We start from the raw sequence: 16869 nt of genomic DNA, 5'->3' as shown, positions 1-16869 counted from the left end.
TGCTGAGATTCTTCCTTTCCAACAAGCTTCAGTGGATGCCCGAGCTGCTAGCCCTGCACCACGCTGAGTCTCGAGGACACGGAGGGCGGACGTTCAGTATCTGAGCAGCTGGAACCCATTCACAGCTTTTGCCTGTGGGCGTGCAGCTGTAGTGGAATCTTGTTCCTCAGACTGTGGTCCCCAAAGAAGCAGCACTGACATATCCTGAGCCTGTTAGAAAGGCTTTTTCTCTGAACCCATTCCCCCAGGCCTACAGAATCAGAACCTGCATTTTAACTGGACCCTCAGGGGATTCTGATGCCCATGGCGTTTGGAGAAGCACTGTCTTTGAGCTTGGTTCTCAGCCTTTCGCATGCATCGGAAGCTCCTGGAGAGCTCAAGGAAAGACGGATTGCTGGGTTCCCCTCTGAGTTCATGATTCCCTACATTGTGGACAGGTCCTGAGCGTGTGCATCTCTAACAGGTCCCCAGATGATGTGATGCAGCTGGTCCGGGGACCCCACAGTGAGAACACTGCCCTAGAGCGATCCCAGACCTCAAGACCGGTGGCCAACATACCCAGCCACAAGTTCTAGAATGAACCCTAGGATCATGCTCACTCCAGTGTTTGGATTCTGAGGTCTTACCCATTTTCTTCAGTGAGGAATTTTTGGTGTGATACGGTAAGAAAAAATATATATATATATAGATATAGATGTTTGGTTTTGTATGAGTGTCTTTTGCATGAGATAACAAGGGGCTCCTTCATAGCCTCAGGTCGGGGACTGGTGGCCAGAAAGAGCGAGGCAGGATTAGAGAACTGAGAGCTTCAGACCCACCCCCAGCCTCCAGGGGGTGAAGAGAGCCTGGAAGGTGAGTTCAGTCACCAGTGGTCAATTATTTCCCTCACGAAATCTGCACAAACCTCCGAAATGATGGGATTCTGAGAGCTTCCAGGTTGGCGAATGCATCCGTGTGTTGGGAGGGTGCACACCCCAAACTCCATGGGAACAGAAGCTCCACGCCCGGCGGGACCTCATCCTATGTACCTCTTCACCTGGCAGTTCATTTTTATCCTTTATAAGCTCCTTTACCATATACCAGTGATAATCAAGAAGTCATTTCCCTGAGTTCTGTGGGCTGTTCTAACACATTATCGAAGCCGAGGGGGCACTCCAGATTTATGGCCAGTGGGTCAGAAGTACAGATGACAAGCTGGGGCTTGTGACTGGGTGCCTGAAGTGGGGACAGTCTTGTGGGACTGAGCCCTTAACCAGTGGGGTCTATACCAACTCCATGGAGCTAGCGTCAGAATCGGATCGCTGGACACCCAGCTGGTGTCAGAGAATTGGAGAATTTGCTGGTGCTGGGCAAAGCGCCACACGTGAGGTGTCAGAAATGCTGGTCGTAAAACACCTCAAGGTGCTTTCTTATAAATAATATACGCATTTTCGTCTTATAGGATTTTTATAAAATGAAACAACAGGCGCTAGCCTCAGCTTTACAGGCAACTACATGACCCTGACCAGGGAATCCAAGTCTCTGGGCCTCCATTTCCTCATCAAGAAAATGAAGGGGTTGAATAATGATCATAAAATTTGCCACTTTAAAGTACACTTTCAATAATTCAGGTGAAGACAGAAGTTCAGAATGACTGAATCTTGGCTTTTCCGTCATTTATGGGTGATATCCCTGATTTATTTAAGTCAGGAAGGCAACCCTCGGCCGTAAAATGGTGCAATGGGAAGATAAAATCTCTTTCCTTCCCAGTTTTATTTCTTGTAAAAACAATATTAGAAAATAGTAGAGACAATTTAAGAGATTAAAATTTTCATTCCCTCTAACACAACAGCTGTTTTCATTTTGCCAGGTCCCCGTCATGCACGTGGATCCCCTTAGAGAGAGCACCCATGCCCTTGTAATCTGCTTCTTCATTTAGTGCTTCGTCATAAAAGCACCACCAGCAATATACACATGTTAGCTTCACTATGACGTCACTGCCATTGGCGTTTAACTTTGGCTAACGTGATAGGCATCCTTGATACCTCGCTGATGTTTAAAGTTGTAATTTTGAACCACCAGAGATGTTGATCATTTCCCCCATGTTTGTGTATTGTCTGTATTTTCTGCCTTTCCTTATGTGTTTAATTGGGAAAACTGCTGGAAGGTGCCTAGGATAAGGCCCCGCAGGCAAGAGCAAGCTCAGCAAATAGGAGTTTGCGCCCCTTCTGAGCCTCGTTTCCTTCTCTGGGAATTGTGGGGGGCGGGAGCTGGAAGGAAATGCTTTGTGACAAGGGTCTCGCACAGTGGCTGGCGTACAGAAAGGGTGGCTCTTCCTGTGCTCCTAGCCCATCTGTCAGGGCTTGGTGATGTTCTAAATGCAACCGATATCCACTTCAGCAGTGACGTTTCCATGCATACGTTTGGGGAAAAGTGGAGTCTTTCCTGGTTGGCAAAATGGGGGATAAAAACACACCTCCTCACTGAGTTGTGAGGATTAAATGAGACCATCCTCACCAAACACTTAGCCTTGTGCCTGGCGCGTAGGAAACAGTCGACGGATGTTAGCGTCACGACATGCTCTGTCATATTCATAGCCAAAGAGATTATTATTTTTAATTTTAACAGTCTTTGCCAGATTGCTTTCCAAAATTTTACAGTAGATATCGTTTAAATTTAGAAGAATATTCTGAACTTTGAATTGAAAGACTTATTTGCATTTTAAAAGTCTCAAGCAACACATTGTACTAAGCCTGTTCCCAAAGCTCCCGTCTCAGCAACAAGGAGAAAACATTGTTGAAATAAAGGCATTTGTATAGTGCCAAGCAGAAATCACCACAGCCAAGAAAAAAGCATCTTTTAAAAATTCCTATTTGTTGATGGCAAACATTGCTTTTTTTTGTTCTTGCACTTACATCAACAGAATCTCTTAAGGGAATTTCATTCAACATTACAGAATGATTTCCCACGGAACTTGGATTAACCATGAGTGATTTCAAATTGAAGATGGATGGATGATGGATAGATAGATGGAGATCTGTATAGATATATAGATACACATTTTAAAAATATGTACCTGAGAATAGGGGCCCTGTGGAGGAGCTCTCTCATTTCTTATGACATGGCAAAGCAATGAAGTGCTTTTTGATCTGCAAAGCATCTTCTCATACATTTCCTAGTTCGATTTTCACAATGGGCCACAAGACAGGATTGTAAGGATTTCACAGCCCTTATATTAGAGATGAAGACATTGACCCAGGAAGAGGTTCTGACTTGCTTGAAATCCCACAGCTGGTAGCAGAGCTGAACCTGTCTGTAGGTCCTCAACGCGTTGCAACCAGATCCACCAAAACTCACTGGTCTTGGTCAAACACACCCTGAGCGATGGAGACGTGGAAACAGCATATCTGAACCTCTGAGGATAATTCCCATTCCATTTTCAAAAGACCAGCATTGCCCGTAGAGACAAGAATGTGCTCCCTGCCACTGAGGAAGATAAGACGGGTGTGGCAGTGCCAGCCGGCCTGGTGCCGCCCAGGGCTCCCACTGTGATTCATTTGGCCACGTCACGGTGCACACGCATCAATTTTCAGGGACTCGGAGATCTCTTAAACAAGCACAGGTGTGTTTTTAAAGACGCTGATATGGCAAAGGAACAGTACACAGATCCGTGCCCCGAGGAGGCTTCTAGCAGGTTAAGAACTGGCCAGGTTTCCAACTTGGTCCCCTTGTTGTGGAGCCAGCAGCCAGGGCCTCGGACAGCAGCTCCCTGATCCCCCAGTAGGTGATGTTTCTGAATATCCTTTGGGCCACGTGACCTCACGCAACCCTGTGAAACGAGCACGGAAGGTTCCAGATGATGCAATCAGATCGCTAGCAACGCCGACTGCTTCCAGAAAGGGTAGACAGACTTCTTAGTCATACATGGTAAATGTTGATAATTACGTATTCAGGGGTGTTTTATTTCATAGCAGACTTCATTCTTGCCTGCATAATTGTCCTGACCTGGAAAGACACCACTGATTCCTTTCTGGTGTTGCTACTGCTTTTCTCCCCCTGTATCCATGGGGGTATCTGCTCAGACCGCTGTACTGTGGATCAGAGGCCTGGGTGGGAGACGGGTTCCACCATGAACAGTAGTGTGGTCTTGGGCAAGGTAGTTTGCATCTCTGAGCTCTGTTTCCTTAACAGTAAAATGGCGATAACAGTGTTTGTTCTTTTCACACAGTTAGGAGGTGCAAAGGTGATACAGTGGGTGAAAGAGCACTGACAATTACAAAGGATGATTTTTTTTTCTGGAACTTTTTTGGATTTGATTTTTTTCAACCAAATACCTGTTGGTTGTAACATGTGAAACAGTTTAAAGATAGATGAAGAGGGCTTCCCTGGTGGCGCAGTGGTTGAGAGTCCGCCTGCCGATGCAGGGCACGTGGGTTCGTGCCCCGGTCCGGGAGGATCCCACATGCCGCGGAGCGGCTGGGCCCGTGAGCCATGGCCGCTGAGCCTGCGCGTCCGGAGCCTGTGCTCCGCGACGGGAGAGGCCACAACAGTGACAGGCCCGCGTACCGCAAAAAAAAAAAAAAAAAAGTTAGATGAAGAAAAGCCCCCCGTTACTAACTTCCAATCCTACTCTCCCGGGCTATCCAGAGTCTATGCACTTACAAGCTTTTATGCTGTTCATACAGGCAACTACATACCTATATTGGGGTTTGGGTTTATTTCTTTTTACTGAAGTAGAATCTCACCAAGTGGATGGCTCTGCAACTTGCTTTCTCATTTGATGGTATATCGTAGACACCCCTACCGCTCTGTGGATATGAACTTACTTGGTATTTGTTCCTTAACTTCTTTATGAACACACACCTACAAACATATGTGTGTGTGAGTTGTGTATGGAATCATTTAAAAAAAAATCTTCCCCTCCGCCACTGCCCCTAAAGATATTGCCTCTTCCCTACATATCTTTCATACTTTCCTCCAAGTTGATATCATCACGTAAACTGTTAACACACACATATTTCCGTGAGGTTTTTTTCATTATTTGTATCAAAACTGGATTGTATGCGTACTTCTCCTCTTCCACCCAGTTAAAACCTCATGAAAATACCTACAATGGAACAGTTTTTGTGCCCGATTTTTAACGGCTATATATCACCTTATGCAGTGGAAGCAGTTTTTTGTGCTGGTAAATGTTTAACAACAGCTGTCTCAGGGAAAACCCTGATGGGCAGTGTTTGCTGATATCGTGCCCTAAATATCCCACCCTGGTTCATTTCCAACCTGAGTGACATGCTGGTGGGCTATAGTGACTCTGGGAAGAGGTGTGTGCATTGTGTGGGGAGCTGATTCCAGCAAAGTACTGGGAGAGGTTCTACAATGAGTCCAGCCCCTCTCCACTGATGAGCCTTCGTTTGTTTCCAAGTTTCCCTCCCTGGTACGAACAGTGACGCATTAAATAACCTTATAACTACATTCTTCAAGTTGGTTCTTTTATGGGCTTCTATGGGCTAGATTCCCAGCGAGTGAGACTGTTGGCTCAAAAATGAATGTGGATTTTCAAAAATTGTAATAAATGTTGCCAGATTGTTTTTCAAACAGCTTCCTTGAAAGGCAGCTACAATTCACATTTCTACCAGTAATGTAAGAGAGTACTCTTTCTCCCAGCATCTCTGAGACCCATGGGTATTAATGTTTTTTATACTTTTTTTTTCCAGTTTGGTAGATTTCAAGGGGTAACTCATTGTTTACTGTAACTTTAATTTGGACTTCCCTGACGTCAATCAGATTTGAACATTATTTCATGTTTTGGGTCATCTGAATTGGCAATTTAACAGGTATTCTAGATCCAAGACGCTTGGGTTAAAATCGTAGCTCTGCCACTCACTAGCTGTGTGACCTCAAGCAAGTTACTTAAACTCTCTGTGCCTCAGTTTTCCCATATATAAAATATAGAAACAAGACCTATCTCACAGGACTGTTATAAAAATTAAATGAATTAATGCATGCAAAGCTTGCAGAGCAGTGCCTAGCCTGCAGAAATGCTAGAAGGAAGTTAGCTGTTGTATTCTATCAACTGCAGTGATACATCCTCTGCCCGCTTTTACATCAGCTTGTTTGCTTTGTCCATTTGTAAATGTCTTTTATATGTTATAGATACTGGTCCTTTGTTACTTGCATTGAAAATGTTTTTACAAATCAATTGTTCCTCTACTGACCTCCTTTATAATTTTTCTTTTTTTTTTTTTTGTCATTTAAGAAAATTTCTTTTTTTGTATGGAGTCAAATATGTCTATCTTTTTTTTTTTTCTGTCTTTTTTTCTGGGTTTTATGACATGGCTGAGAGGGGCTTCTCTCCTGGATTTTACTAAGTCTCCTAGATTTCCTTTAAAACCATTTTGCTTTCGTTTTCACATTTAAGCCATCGATTCAAGTGGGGTTTATTTTTGGTCTGCAATTGGAGTCCCACTTTTCTTTTGGATGACTAATCAGTTGTGATAGCATCATTTATCAAAATTTCCTGTTGGATTAAATATCACCTTTGCTTATATTAAATTCCTTATCTTTTAGGATCTATTTCTATAGATCCTAAAATCTATATATAAAATCTATATAGATTATAAAATCTATAATTTCAGGAGTATTTCATCTGTTCTACTAAACTCTCATTTTTCTATATGCTGTTACAATATTAATTTGACTACCCTGATCTTCTAGTATGTTCTAATATCTGGTTAAAAACAAAAACCTTCCTTACCATGTTTAAGTACATTTCTGGGCTATTCTCAGGCATTTATTCTTCTGAATAAAGTCAAGATTACTTACTTCAAATAAAACACTAACACAGTTGTTATTCCAAATTTGAGTTTCATTAAATATATGTGATAATTTTTTGGAGACTTTTTGTTTTTGTTGTTTAGCCTTTCTATGTGAATACATAGTACATCTTTTCCTTTATTCAGATCTTGTTTTAAGGCTCTTCAATAAGACATGATACAGATTTTGTTATTATTATGAATGGAGCCCCATATTTCTGTTTTATGTGCTTATTACTGTAAAGAGAAAAGCTATTACATAGATAACTCCCTTACTAATACCAAAACTCTCTTACTAATATTAGTGGCTTGGGGGCCTTCCTTCTACTTTCTTTTTGTGTCTGGCCGCGTTACCAAACTCTCCGACTGATTCAAGTAGTTTTTAAGAATTTGCCTCTTGGGTTTCTCAGCAGTGACCTTGCTCCACTAGCCTCGCTCAGGAAGTAGGTGGTGGAAAGAAGTAAGGAGGTGATGTTAGTTGATAGTTAATATGATGGGGGTGTCTGTGACTGAGAGCTGGGACCCGGTGTCCGAAGGCGGGAGGGGCCTGGTATGTCTCCAGCCTTCTTCCGGCTGGCAGCCTCCCAGCTTGATTCACGGCTTCACAGCCCGTGCGAGAATCTCTGAGCTTCCCCATGTCACTCAGTTCATTTAAAAATGTCCAACCCATCATGGACTGGTACTTTCAGAAAATATAATAAACGTGAATTACTGGAAAGATCAGTATAAAAATGAAACAGCAAATCCCTCCAAACGTGCAAAATGTAAGTACCAGTTTTTACTGTTAATTCAACAACATAAAAATATTCTGTCAGATGACTAGAAAAGTTTCTACTGATTGCTCTCAGTCTCTTGTCATGGGGTGGTAACAGCTTGCAGACAGCTACAGACCCGCAGACCACACTTTGCGCAGCGCTGCCTTAATCAATTCCTTTGGTGCAACCAGTTTCAGGGTGAACAAGTGGTGAACACTCGATACTGATGCTGTAAGTCAAGGGCGGGGTGTTAACAGGAGCTTGTTCAAGGGTACTTCTATTTTTAACAGTAGATGAGTGGGCATGAAGGATAGAAAAATGAGGATGTTGGGGCCTAATAGTAAGATTGCAAGATCATAGTCAAGGGGAGCTGCTGTCAGCCGGGGTTTACAGAAGACACCGGCAGCCTGCATCTCTCAGCTCCGCCCCCCAGCACATCAGCAGCTGAGTGCAGGGCAGCTGGTGAGATCCCACTCAGGTCAGGTGGGATCCCATGCTAGGCCAGGTGCTTGAAGACATCAGTGAGCAACCAGACCCCTGCCCTCCACGTGCTTACGTTTTGAGGGGAAGGTCACAGTAAACAATAAGCACAATAAAAAGGCAACCTGATCAGCACGGGAATTTGGACCTGCTCCGTGTCCGACCTGAGCCGGTTCAACCCTCCTTAGGCAACCTGGTGGTCCCGTCACGTGTGAACGTACTGAACACTGCTGAATCTCACCCTTACACCTGGTTAAGATGGCAAGTTTTATATTCTACCATCCACCCCCAAAACCTCCAAATAAATAACTTTTTAAAAGTAAATTGTAAAGTATGTTTGAAGGTGATTAGTGCTATGGAAAAGAACGGGCACAGCAGGGTAAGGGGGTAGGACAGCGTCTGTGCAGGTGGGCCCCCTGTGATGCTCTGTACAGGCGCCAGGGAAAGCCATCCTGGTGGAAACCCAGCCACCAGCAAGGTTGTCACAGGGGAATTTGAGAAGCTTCTCTGCTAGTTAGGCCTCAAAGATGTCATGGAGAATTTCTTAGATCCTTGAAAGCAACTCTGAGAAACGGAAAAAAAAAGGTTTATGGTTATTTTGTTACTTCATCTAATATTTAATTTAAGTTACAAATTTAAAAAAAACTCTTTCCTTGGGCTTTGAAAGTATAACTCTTATAATTCTGTTTTAAAAATTAGTAAAATTTAACAATTACTTTCCAAAGCTGTTTACAATTTAGTTAATTAAATTTCCTTAAACATGTATAAATACTTTGGTTTGTTTCCTTAGTACTTCAAGTAGAATAACAGAACCTTCCCTAAAATTCGGTGATTTTTATAAATATAAGTTAAACTTATAAGTATGGTGACTCAAATTCTCTTAGGCATTTCAACCTTGTTTACTAGCTTTATTCTCTTATACTTTTCAGCTTAAAATCTTAAATTTAAATCAATCACTCCATTACCTATCAAGTTGGAATCACAAGGCTAACCTGTTAGTTGCTCTTATATACCAACGTCTCATAAATGTGACTAGCATTATAAATACCAAGTATACATACCGTAGAGGAGGAAAATTTTTTCCTCTGTCCTTCTTGGTTCTTTGTCTGGCTTAATAATCAAATTAACATCAGACGGATTAGCAAGAGAAAAATTTAATTACGTACATACACGAGCCCAGTAAGGATATGAGACCCCAGGGCAAGTCATGAAGCTTGGACTTATATGCCATCCTGACCTAAGGGGTGGGATGGTCCATCATATCTGCTCTGGGCCACCAACCTCCGGACTTCTCCTTATCTGGGAAAAGAAACTTCTTAATTGTTAAATCCAGAGTTGTCCAATTTCTGTTACGTGCAGTAGAATCCAATCCTAAATGATGTGATACTAGTTCATTGTCTGGATAGATCATTATTTATTTAACTAGTCTTCTCTAGATGAAAAATACTGTGATTTAAAAAAGAAAAATTTGTGGTTTTCCATGCATGAGAGTATATCCACAGAGTAAATTCCTAGAACTAGAAACACTGGGTCAAAGGGTACATACATTTTTACCTTTGATAGATATTGCTGATATGTCTCCACGAAATAGTACCAACTCCTGGAGAATTCTTAATGTGCTGGCGAAAAGTCGTCCATATTAAGCCTTCAGTATATACATGATCAAAAGCTCAGCTCCATTTTAGAATATTTCTTGGTGAAGTAATTGGTTTTTCTCCTTTGGAAGGAAAAAGGCTTCAGTAGACCCTATAACTGGATACAAGGTACTGTAAGATTCATTTATTAATTGAGAGGGGTTCAGCAAAGAAATGCTGACGTTCGTGAGCTGAAAATCCTTTCCCAGAATTGACCGTAGAACTGCATATCAGATACAAATTGCCAACCATTTCAGCAAAGGCACTCATCTCTTCTCTTCTGACGTGATAGGGCCACAGATGCAATTAAACAAACATAGTCTGAGCATCTGCTGGGTATCAGGCACCAAGCTGGGCGCTAGAAAGAGAAGAATACTATTAGTAGGTTGACTTGTGTCCCCCAAGAGATATGTTCAAATCCTGTACATACAACATATGTACAATTCCTCTGTACAGTACCCGGTGCCTGTGAACGGGACCGGATTTGGAAACAGAGTCTTTGCAGATGTAATCAAGTTCAGAAGTGGTCATACTGGATGAGGCTTAGCCTAAGCCCAATGACTGGCATCTTTATAGGAGAACGAAGATTTGAACACAGAGACACAGGGAAGAAGGACACGTGGAGACAGAGGCCAAGAAGCTGCCACAAACCAGGGAAAACCAAAGATTGCCAGGAGCCACCAGGGTCTAGAAAGAAGCAAGGGAGGGTTCCTCCTTAGAGACTTCAGAGAGACCATGGTGCTGCCCACACCTTGATTTCAGACTTCTAGCTTCCAGAACCGCGAGAGAATAAATGTCTGTTGCTTATAGAACAAATTCTGTTGCTTATGAACAGATTTCTTATTGCCACCAAGTTAGTGGTATTTTGTGATGGCAGCCCTAGGAAACCAATACAGATCCTGGGTTGAACCCCTTCTGGGAACTGGAAGGGCCACTCCTTCCTTCGCACCTTTAGTGAAGTTCCTGGCACATAATTGACCAAGTCACAATGTGGATCATTATCTGTTTTCATGTCTATCTCCTCCTCGAGATGGGATTTCTCTAGTGGGTTAGTGTCTTTATTTAGTGTCTCCAGAGCAAGAGAAAGTGGCTAACACACTTAGGGCAGGTGTTCCCTAAATATGGACAGACTCTATCTATCGAATGATCAGTCAATCATCTGTCTATTCATTACTGCTCTGTCTTCACAGGGAGAGGAGCTTGGTAAATCCTCCAGGTTGAAATTCTCCTCGTCACCCAGGATGCACTGGTCATCTTTACCTCCTTCCTCTCTCTGTCCTTTGCAGCTAGCTGGACATCAGTTTCTGCCCAGTCTTCTCTGACTTGTCTCTATAACTCTTTCTTGCTCCAAACATCCTCCCCTGTCACTCCCCTGCCAACCGCCATGACTCCATTCTCCTCAGTGACTACAATTTCCAGTTCTATGCTGATCACTTCCAGATCCTTATCATGGGCTCGGATGACCTGAGTTCCAGACTCAGCTCTTCAACCCCCTACTTAAATCTCTACTCGTTTATCTTGGAAGTGCTGGGCAAACCCTGTCCACACTGATCTTTTTTTTTTTTTTTTTTGCAGTGCGCAGGCCTCCCACTATTGCGGCCCCTCCCGTTGCGGAGCACAGGCTCCAGATGCGCAGGCCCAGCAGTTGTGGCTCACGGGCCCAGTCGCTCCGCGGCATGTGGGATCCTCCCAGACCGGGGCTCGAGCCCGTATCCCCTGCATCGGCAGGCAGACTCTCAACCACTGCGCCACCAGGAAAGCCCTGATCTTGTCATTTTCTCTGACAACCTGCTCTCCCCCGAATAATTCCTACTTCAGTGACTCTACCCGCTTGCACCTCCTATCTGCTTTTCTTGCCTCCCATCTTGCCCCTCTGCCATCCCTTCCCTAGGTTATACCAAGAGTGATTTAGGGGAAAAATATCAGCCCACCTCAACCTGATCACATAACTACCCTGTTTAAAACTACAGTGACCCTAAGCATCGAGGCGGAGCGCCTTTCTGCGGTTTACAAAGCCACCGGCAACCTGGCACCTGCTTCCAGCTTCTCCCGTGTACTCTGTTCCCACCACATTAAAACTTCCTTTCGTGGGGCTTCCCTGGCGGCGCAGTGGTTGAGAGTCCACCTGCCGACGCAGGGGACACGTGATCGTGCCCCGGTCCGGGAAGATCCCACACGCCGCGGAGCGGCTGGGCCCGTGAGCCATGGCCGCTGAGCCTGCGCGTCCGGAGCCTGTGCTCCGCAACGGGAGAGGCCGCAGCAGTAAAAACAACTTCCTTTCGTTCTTTAAACGTGCTTTACTCTCTCTTCCCTCCTGAGTTTTGTACACACTGTTCCTTCTGCCTGGAATAGTCCTCTCTCGTGTCTTGATCTGACTGACCCCAGCTCGATCTTCCAGTCTCAGTTTGTAAGTCCCACTTCCTTGGCCAGGCTTTTCCTACTCACCCTCACCACTTACTCTTCTCCTGGGGTGCAGCTCCATCACACCTCTCCCCACTCTTCCTCTCGGGCATCACGCCGGTAACTATTACTTTTCACATATATATTCCTTTCTAGACTGCAGACTTTCATAAAGTCCACACAGTCCTCCACACATAAAAGATGCTCAATAATACTTTTGTCTAATAATTGAAGAACGAATGAACGAATCGCCGGGGTACATAGGAGATGCCCGATAAGAACTGGTTGAATGAATGACTATAAATAAATTTCTGTCTGTTTCAACTGCAATCGCCTTACTTCAATTCAGGCCTCCAGCGACTCACAACTGGAATTTTGCCACGCCCTCCTTACTGGTCTCTGCCTCAGCGGACACTGCGTAACTCATCCAGATTCACTGTCTCGAAGCTTCACGTTCATCAGGTAACTCCCAGGAAGAAAATTCATTCACAGCTCCCCAAGAGATTCAGAGCAGAGCCCAAACTCCATGGCTACGCCAAGCCCTACAGAATGTTTACCATGGGTTCTTCGGATGTTTGTGTGCTAGGGTTAAGTTGTGGGCTAATTGTGCGCTAGCAGGTGTCTAACAGCGCTGTGTGTTTGCAGAAATGCTGCCCTCATCTCAGGCGCTCTATTTACACATGGGAAGCACAGCCTCTTGTTAGGTTGAGGATGCCATACTTTGAACTACATCGGTTGTTCTTAAAGTGACTAGTGCGATGTTCCCATGCAGTCAGCAAAGATGGGCAGTTGGGCTTCCAATAATCCTTAATTAGAGGTAGTGCTTGCGGGGGCTTACAAGAGTAAGATGCTATGTTTGGCCTATATGTGGAGGACTAAATCTGATGAGGCTGTCAAACCCTAAGTGAGATGATTACTTGTTTGTCTGATACTTTTTTAAAAATTAGAAAGCCCATCATCCCTGGGCACGGGAATACCTCCTGATATGCAAGATGCTATCTCTGCAGCCCTTGTGGTACCAACTTGCTGACTCAGTTTATCTAGGTGGGAGGAGGCCTGGCTAGGGATATTTTGTTGGCCCTGGGTGTAATTGTTGGCCTCGGTGTGGACCCTGGCCTGGCGTACAAGTGTCTGGCTGCCCCCAGCACAAACCATGTCTGGGTACTTTCTCTGCCAGGACGCACCCCGCTGGAAGCACTCAGGAGGTCTGAGCAGTGGGTAAAGCTGGAGACTTTATCCTGGGCATTCGAGCCTTCCTTCTCTGTTCCCTCTCCCTTTAGGCACTCACCATCCAGGCCACCTCCAGCCCTCTCCCTGTCTGACGCAGTCCCACGCATCTGGGAGGCAGGGAGGTGCTGGGTACCAGACGAGAGCTCTGGAGTCGAATCTGGATTGATCTTCATCTCAGCTCTCCCACTTCATCCACTGTGAGCTTTGGGCAATTTATTTAACCTCTTCAGCCTCGGTTTCCTCCTCTATACAGTGCAGAGAATATTCCTTTTCATAGCTATTTTGAGGTTCTGGAAGCTTCACCTCAGAGCAGGAGCTGGAGATTCGGAGTCTGAAACTGCAGGCATCATAACCAGGGTGAGGGCTGTTGGACACATGGCCGGATGAATTACTTAATTCCGCCTTGTGGGAAGTCTCGGGGTTGCTTGTAAAAGATTCCCGCCTACAGCACCTTAAAGGCATCGCCTGGCACCTGGCAAGAGATGTCTGACTGGGCTTCCTCTCGTCCCTTAAGGTGGACCAGCGTTGGAAGTCACACTCAAGTTTATTGTTAACAGTAACAGTAGACATTGTTTCCATTTATTGAGCACCAGCTACCCTGGAAGCTGTGCTAAGCACATTCATTCGTGTATTATATTCTTTGATCCTCACAACAAACCAGTAAGTTAGCTACTGTTATTATCTTCCTTTTACAGCCGAGGAAATGGAGGGCAAGGGAGCCGACTAGTTTAAGGTTAATTAAGGTCACTGAGCTAATTAGTTAACTAATGTTTGGCTCATGGCGAGCCCAAGCTTGGGATCACTGCACATACTACTTCCTGATAATTCCACTGCCTGCTGGTTGCTGGGATTTTTTTTGTAGTGGAACCTATATTTCTGGACCTGAGATGCCTCTCTAAGATACTCAGTCCCGCTGTTTCTTCAGGCTCCACCCCCTGCGTGACTTGCTTGGGGACAGTCTCTGCTCTGGCCTCTGCCGATCACCCGGGTCAGGTCCTGACTTGCCCTCGTCCCGGTGTTTGTTCTTCCAGCTGGACCTTTCTTCGCTGCCCGAGTCACGCCTCCAAGACTTTTGCACCTGTGCTCCTCTGCTCAACATTTTTCTATTTGCACTCATCCTGGCCTCCTTCTCCACGCTCCCGGTCAGCCCAAACTCCCCTCTTCCCTCTCCATCATCCCCAAGTTCCCTGATCATGACCTCACCACGTCCCACTAGAGCAGTATCTCTTTCCCAGTGCAAAACCTGAAGATGTGCTCTTTTGATGAAATAAGGTCTCTGCGCCCAGCAGACAGGACCATGGAGAGAGAGTGGGGACATGGCACCCAGGTCCAGAGTGTTCATCTCTACCTTTGTCTTTTGTTTAATTATGAGAGGGTATATTACAGTAGAGAATGGGGACCACCATTTTTCATTACAAATTCATAAGAACACTCGAAGCAGGTGGATCCCATATTTGTTAGTACACCCATCACTTTTATAAATTGAATTTCTGCCTAATTACCATGTGCGATAACATATTGCAATAAAAATAGTGAACAAAAAATGTGTCCCTGAGTAAAACAGCATATTAGTCTTGTTAGACTAATTTTCATTTTTATTTATGTACAGCCCTAATCTCTACCGTATATAACCTCCTGCTTCCTGGTTAGATATTGATTAACCATATTTATTCATCCAGAGCCAAACCCAGCCAGGTAATGTTGTTCTGAACCAACCAATCGGTGTTTTGCTGGGGAACTTTCCAGAGAGAGTTCATGACCCCAAGAGTGAGTCAGAGGGAGGAAGATTTCTCCTTCTCTACAACCAGAAGGAATGTGCAGAAGTGAAAGCAGAACAGGAAAAGGCAGCCCCCAGACAGAACGCAGAGCGGACGTGTTCTCTGGGTGATTCTGGTCCACGCTTCGACTGTTATGGGAAGAAACCTTTTTGAGTCTATACTGTGACTGATATTGGTCAGGTTTGCATTAGTTCATTTCACTTGTTAGTGTAGATTCTCCCTGAAGAAACAATAAAAGCCACGCAGCTCAGCATTTTATTCTAGGATGAGGAACCAGCCTGCGGACGCAGCCTCTGATTAGCACAGATGGAAGCCTCTTCATCACCAGTCATCCCTGAAGAGCTCTGCAAAAGGCTGGCCGGCCTTGCCCTCTGCTTAGGGGATGCTGAATGGGGTACCATCCCTGGAAGGGGAGCTCTGTAGCCATGTCGTGGGGAATAGGCACCCTGAAAAGTGTGGGGGGTGGGGGAGGCAGAGCGCCCAGGGAGGCCGGGGAGGGTCTCTTCTACTTCATTCGGTCTAATCAGGCCCCCTGCATGTTTTCTGAGGGGTGTGTAGCCCAGATTAACATCTGGTTCACTTAGCCCACACTTCAGGTATTGATAATAAGTAATACACCAATCCTTCAATCCTCCTTTGTCCTTGGTACCGGCCCTTTGACAAAATAAGAGATTACAGAGGGGTGTGAGAGAAATTAGCCCAACTGCGCACTGACCTCAAATATCTCGTTATTATTTTCCAGCTCTGGTCAAATTTCTAAACTGGAAGGGAGGCAGATGGCTTCCTGAAAGTAAAAATAGATTTTATCCCCTGAAGTTTTGCAGCCTGTTTGAGGGGAAGTAGCTGGATCCAGTGTTTGAAGGATCCTCTCTGAAGATGTCCGTGTGGTTTTTTGGTTTTTTTGCCGTACGCAGGCCTCTCACCGTTGTGGCCTCCCGTTGCGGAGCACAGGCTCCGGACGCGCAGGCTCAGCAGCCATGGCTCACGGGCCCAGCCGCTCCGTGGCACGTGGGATCCTCCCGGACCGGGCCACGAACCCGCGTCCCCTGCATCGGCAGGTGGACTCTCAACCACTGCGCCACCAGGGAAGCCCCGTCCATGTGGTTTTATGTTGCATATTGCAGTGAGACAGACAATCAGAAATCTGTGAAAGTGAGTGTTGGGAAAGCACAGATGTTCCAGAGAGCAGACTCCTGGTAGGTCTGTGGTGGACCTCCAGAGGAAGAACCAGACTGTGGGAAAGTACAAGACGGTTGGACCCAAGACAATCTGTGGTTTGATTTCTGGTCTGGCAATAGTAGTGACCTTTGGCGATTTGCCTTATTTCTCTGAGCCTCTGTGTCCAGACCTGTAAAATGAGCTGTAGTGAAGAGTAAATGAAATAATGTGTATTAGTGACCGATTGCTGCTGTGTAACAAATTACCCCAAAACTTACTAACTTAAAGCAACAACGTGTGTTATGTCACAGTTTCTGTGGATCTGCTCAGCTGGGTCCTCTAACTCAGGGTCTCATAAGAGGACAATCCAGGCTGTCAGCCAGGCTGAGGTCATCTGAAGGCTCAGTGGACGGCGTCACTTGCGGGCTCACTCACGGGGCTGTTGGCAGGCTGTTTCTTGTGGGCTGTCAGACTGAGGCCCCAGGTCCTCATGCCCTGCTGGCTGGGGGCCTCTCTCAGTTCTTTGCCGTGTGGGTCTGTCCATAGGGCAGCTCACAACTCAGAAGCTTGCTTCACCAGAGCAAGTCAGGGAGCAGAGTCAGAGGGAGAAAGAAGGAAGTCACGGTTTCTCATAGCCTCATCT

General features: G+C 45.3%; 1 long non-coding RNA gene across 1 annotated transcript in view; it reads left to right on the top strand.

Annotated features, from left to right (window-relative positions):
- LOC117308855 (uncharacterized) overlaps positions 1-16669 on the top strand; it is a 28118-nt gene extending 11449 nt beyond the window's left edge. The window contains exons 3-6 of the long non-coding RNA XR_004523109.2: positions 464-662; positions 12410-12522; positions 13341-15462; positions 15811-16669. This is a non-coding gene — a long non-coding RNA (uncharacterized lncRNA). The remainder of the gene's footprint in view (positions 1-463; positions 663-12409; positions 12523-13340; positions 15463-15810) is intronic.
- Positions 16670-16869: the final 200 nt, after the last annotated feature.

Source organism: Tursiops truncatus, chromosome 18 (assembly GCF_011762595.2).
Source record: "Tursiops truncatus isolate mTurTru1 chromosome 18, mTurTru1.mat.Y, whole genome shotgun sequence".
NCBI classification, from domain to species: domain Eukaryota; kingdom Metazoa; phylum Chordata; class Mammalia; order Artiodactyla; family Delphinidae; genus Tursiops; species Tursiops truncatus.
This window is presented reverse-complemented; position numbering and strand designations above follow the sequence as displayed.